This window comes from Mugil cephalus, chromosome 1 (genome assembly GCF_022458985.1).
Source record: "Mugil cephalus isolate CIBA_MC_2020 chromosome 1, CIBA_Mcephalus_1.1, whole genome shotgun sequence".
NCBI classification, from domain to species: domain Eukaryota; kingdom Metazoa; phylum Chordata; class Actinopteri; order Mugiliformes; family Mugilidae; genus Mugil; species Mugil cephalus.
In genome coordinates, this window is record NC_061770.1 from 39335707 (window position 1) to 39340925 (window position 5219).

The 5219-nt window shown below is 38.4% G+C and overlaps 1 long non-coding RNA gene across 1 annotated transcript; it reads right to left on the minus strand.

The window, feature by feature from the left end:
• Window positions 1–1832: 1832 nt before the first annotated feature.
• On the minus strand, window positions 1833–3158 carry LOC124997931. Its single transcript, XR_007111004.1, has 4 exons — window positions 3021–3158; window positions 2785–2931; window positions 2575–2679; window positions 1833–2442 (listed from the first exon to the last, which is right to left on the minus strand). It is a non-coding gene; the product is annotated as an uncharacterized LOC124997931 (long non-coding RNA).
• Window positions 3159–5219: the final 2061 nt, after the last annotated feature.

A 5219-nucleotide genomic window follows, 5' to 3' on the forward strand; every position in this document is an offset into this window, starting at 1 on the left:
TATTACAGTGTATCCCTAAACACTGCTGTAGACTAAACATTTGGGTGTGTAACTACTAATGCCATGTGTAACTACACAATGATAGAACAGCAGAAGAAAAAAAATATGTATACCTATACATACTGAACATGAAACATGATGTACCACATGTTAAGTGAAATTATGATAATTAGAATATATACTGAGGAAGCGTCACACATTACACTTGTTACAACTGCTCCTTTTGATTCTGCATGACGTCTTTGCATCGTATTCGGAATTCTGCCAGGTGACTGCACCTAACATCGTCTTCTCTCCGAACTCTTTGTGTTCACACACACACTTTATTTGTATTTGAATACAGCCAAAGTCCAAATAAACACATAAACGCTTGCATATTCTTTTATCTGTTTTGGCTCTATAAGCTTCTGCAGTTCCTGAATTCGCAAAAAAACACAGAAAAATCCTTTCACTAGTTCTAAGACGGGATCAAGCTGCTCTATGACTTGACTTTATTTAATCAGAAGAGATTCCCTCCAAAAGATTTTATTAGATAATGTGCACAATAAGAGAAATGTGAGAGTCTTTGGTGATTAGACGTAGTTGTGGTGTCACCTTACAGTCTTTTGGGGGAGAGAGTAAGGCCGTGTTCAGGAAGGCTGCAGCAATGTTGTAATTTACAATTCTGACAGCTGACATGCATTCAAATTCACATGCAAATTAACTCGGTCGTAGGATGTAGGTGACTAACAGGAGGGAAGTCAACAGGTGCGAACTCTCCATTTATATTCTGATCATCGTTTGGGTTGACATTTGTGCACTTAATACAACATTTAAATTCTATTAGAATAAATATTACTTCGAGGCAGAACAGTGGCTCGAGCTGTTAGTGCTGATGCCTCACAGCGAGAGAAGGTCCCTCTATGGTGCATCACCCCGAGCACACTACCCCAGTTGTGAAGCATGGTGATGGCAGCATCATGCTGTGGGAAAGGCTCCTCAGGAGCAGACCCTGGAAGGCTTGTAAAGATAAAGCCTGCATGAGCATTTCTAAAGCTTCTTTTGCAATGACATGCTTTGCCATTTTTGCTCCAGGTCTTTCTCTGCTCAGTAATGAAATGAAATAATGAAACAATATAACAGTACATATCCGAGACTCCAATTACCACCAAAGCCCCATCATCCTACTCTTTATTTTATGGAAAATAGTTCTTTCTTCCTTTTTTTTGTAAAAAAAAAAAATAATAATGGCTTGCTTTGAATCATTAGACTGGCACAAGGGACAAAATCATAAAAACCTTTGAAATTTTGTTTACTGTTTTTTTTGAGGCACAAGGGAGATCTACAAGTTTAGGCAGGTGGTCATAATGTTATGCCTGAACGGTGTATATTTTTATTTTTGAATGTTTTGTAAAGTTTTGTCTTGGGTTGCCTCTTTAGTTTCGCTCTCACAGAAATGGTTATTATCTGTTTCACTTCAAGTGATGAACCAGTTGATGTTGGAACACATTGTGAGAGTCGGGTAGATACACACCTGGCCCTCAGGTTATACAAACAACACATTTTCCCCGAGCATCAACGTCAGCACTTCCGATCCGATGGTTCCTCGTTGGTTGACTTGAGAAATGCTTTCTTTGTGCGCATGTTTGGTGTACAGTAAACATCAGGTGATGTCAAGAGGGAAGGTCGTAACAAAACTATTTGTTTGTAACATTTGTCTGAAAAGATAATCTAGGCTGGAATCTTTATGAGCTGTCTGACAATAGAGCCGGCAGTCAGTCAGAGTCAAACAAACTCGTTTCAGGAAGTGTGGGCTTCACGACTGAAGACTGGTATCAGACCTAAACGTTTTGATATATTACATTTATTTAAGTTGGATATATTCATATGTATATAAACAACAGGTTATACTGATGTAAAATAGTTTAATTAAAGAACTGATTGACAGAAAATTAAACAGGAGTAAAACTAAAATAAGCAAAACGATCTCTTTAATTACTGCAATAAAAGGTTAAATCCCAAGCAAAGTATATATGTATTAAAGACCATGTTATTGACATGTTTTGTGTCTCATCACATCACTCAGACACATACAAATTAAAAACAGAGAGGAAACCAGGATTTCACAAAAACTAAGGCTGCGCAGAATATTACACAGATCAACAGACACAGAGATGAGAACTGTTACATACGTAACTGTTACAGTTCAGCGTGGTGGCGCTCCAGAAATTTAATTAACATGTACATGCTTTGCAGCTTGTTTTCATTGTCATGTAGTTGTTTAGTGTAGTTCATCATTTTTTGTTTTGTGTAAGTTGTGGTTCTGTCCACAAAATCCTGCATCACCTCCTTCAGTGCAGACCCATCAGACACTTCACCCACCAGCTTCAAAATAGAATTAAGATGATCTATGACTTCATTAATTTCAACTGAAACAGTTTCAGCTCTTCTCTCGTGTGACGTCTGATGGAGGAAAAAAAAAAACTTTTAACACACATTAAATTACAAATAATTGTTGTTTACCTCCTGCACACACAACACACTCTCCACTTGTGAAGAAACTGAATATGAAGTGAAAGAAGATTAAACACTCACCTTATTTCTAACTAGTTCCACCAATGCTTTCTGATAGTGCTCCTTGAGTGATTCCAGAAATTTCCAAGAGAAAAAATCTGAGTGTGGTTGCTCTACCATTGCATTCTGTAAATGAAGAAAGTTCAAGTTAATTAGCCCGCCATTGATTTAATTTCAAGTACACAGGTAAACGTGCGACTGCAAAACGAGACTAAGTAACAAAGAATGTACCAGTTTGTCCATGTTACTTGTCTGTGAAGTTGTAACATAAACCAGACTGAGCAGAGAGAAGATGAGGAAGAGGCCTTTGGAGGTTCTGACTGTAGTCAGTCCTCTGCTGCTGGGTGACACTGATGCTGCCATCACAACTAAAACACTCTGTGAAGTTGACACAATAGAAACCACTGTCAGAAAAAGGCAAGAGAAACTTATATACAATAGTTGAAGTGAAGTAAGATTTAATTTACCTGCTGGGTGAATGGAAGGAGAGCTGCTGCCGAGCAGGTGGAGAATGAAGAAATGACACACGACAAATGTTTTATACGCTCCTGTACATGTCACAGATGACGTGTTTGACCTGTTCTTTCCCTTTCATTTCTCAAATTATTCCACTTCACAGGAAACATGGCAACATGAAACACAATAGAAATAATCTGACAACAATCTAGTCCAACAGCTCTATCACGTGACAGTGTTTTTTTCACTGAAATGTAGTTGTTTAGTGTAGTTCAGGTTCGAGGTTTTCTCCACGAAATGCTTTATCGTCTCCTTCAGTTCAGACTCATCAGACACTTCCCCCACCAGCTCCAAAACATAATCAAGCTGATCTTTGACTTCATCCAATACATCTGAAACAGTTTCAACTCTTCTCTCTTGTGCCGCCTGATGGAGGACAAAAAGACTGTTTACTCACATTAAATCACAAATAATTGTCGTTTAGTGCCTGCACACACAACACACTCTCCACTTGTGAAGAGACTGAATATGAAGTGAAGGAATAAAAAAGAAATAATGGTTAGGAAATGTTTTACATATTCTAGATGTCACTTTGACACAACTCTAATTAGTGTACTTGTGTTTTCATTTGTTTGTCTGAGGGAGTGAGCACATCCTGTCCTGCATTGTTTGGATACCATGGAGGACATGATGGTATCTACCTGGCTGTGATGAGCCTCTATATTTTAACCGCGATTTCTATTAATAAAGTTCCAGTTAATTAGCCTGTGATGACTTGCAATTGATGTAAATGCATGTACACAGATGAATGTGTGAGTGAAAAACAAGATAAGCAACAAAGACTGTACCAGTTTGTCCACGTTACTCGTCTGTGAAGTTGCAACATGAAGCAGACTGAGCAGAGAAAAGATGAGGAAGAGGCCTTTAAAGGTTCTGACTGTAGTCATCAGGAGCTTCATAGAAGCCACCACCTCCCATTAACCAGGCACAAGGTAAAGAGAACTAGAGCGTAATTTTTAGGAGATCTGGCGCTTATGACACCTGATGCCATCATCACTGTTCTGTCAGGCCTAAATAGTAGAGTACAAATAAAGAGATGAAGAGAAGAAGTAGTTTACAAATTGAATCAGATTAAAACGTTTTAAGTGAAACATCGTTGGAACAGATGCTTTAAAATTAGCATCAATTTCATGTTTTTAATGTTTCTATCACACCAGCTTTAGGAGGTATCTGATGTGCAGATAATGAATGAAAAAATAATAATGGTTAGGAAATGTTTGACATATTCTCAGTGTCACTCTCTGTATGACACACCTTTACTTAGTGCACTTGTATTTGTTTTAATTAGTTTGTTTGAGGGTGTGCGCGCATCTTTTCCTGCATAGTTTGGATTACGTGCAGGACAGGCTGATCTACCTGACTGTGATGTTCCTTTTTGTTTTCTATGTAGCAGTTAGGCACAAATATACACAAATATTCCAGTAAATTTCAAACATGAAAAAGAAACTTGTGGAGGAATCACAGAAAACACGTTTGAGTTGTATGGTTGACTTGTACGGTTGTATGACAACAGTCTCAGTACAACAAGGTTTGAAGCTGCACCTTTGATTTTCTTGTCAACTATGTATGGTGCATATTCCTGGGAAGAACGAAGTCAGAAAATGTCCTAAAACTAGAACAGAGTAAACAATGATTGTCCCATCATATCTTTGGATTTCTCTACATGTGGCTGCAGATGCCCGACTAACACATGCTCATTCTGTGATGTGACCCCTCCTCGAGTTTGGGAAATCAGGAAGTGATGGCAAGTAGAAACACACCATCTTGAATAGAGTTGATCAAGAAAAGGCAAGTTCAAATCTATCACAGGACTAACACAGAGACACAGACAACCATTCACACTCAGTCACACCTACGGCCAATTTGCCTGATGATCATTTGTACAGACTCATTACAACCCGTAGTTAGATCTTCAGTGACCTCCAGTGGTGACACTGGGCATCAGTCGTTTCACTAATGCACCAAAATTATATGAATCATATTTAAGTGACAAATCCTTTGCGTAGCTGTGTAGCAAAGGAGGAAGTCATATTGTATCACCACGTAAAGGAGGAGGTTGGAAACATGGGATTGTAAGATTAGTAATCGCTGTTTAGTTTGTGTTTTAGTCAGTGTTGTTTATTTTAACCTCAGCCATTGTTTCTGTAAAT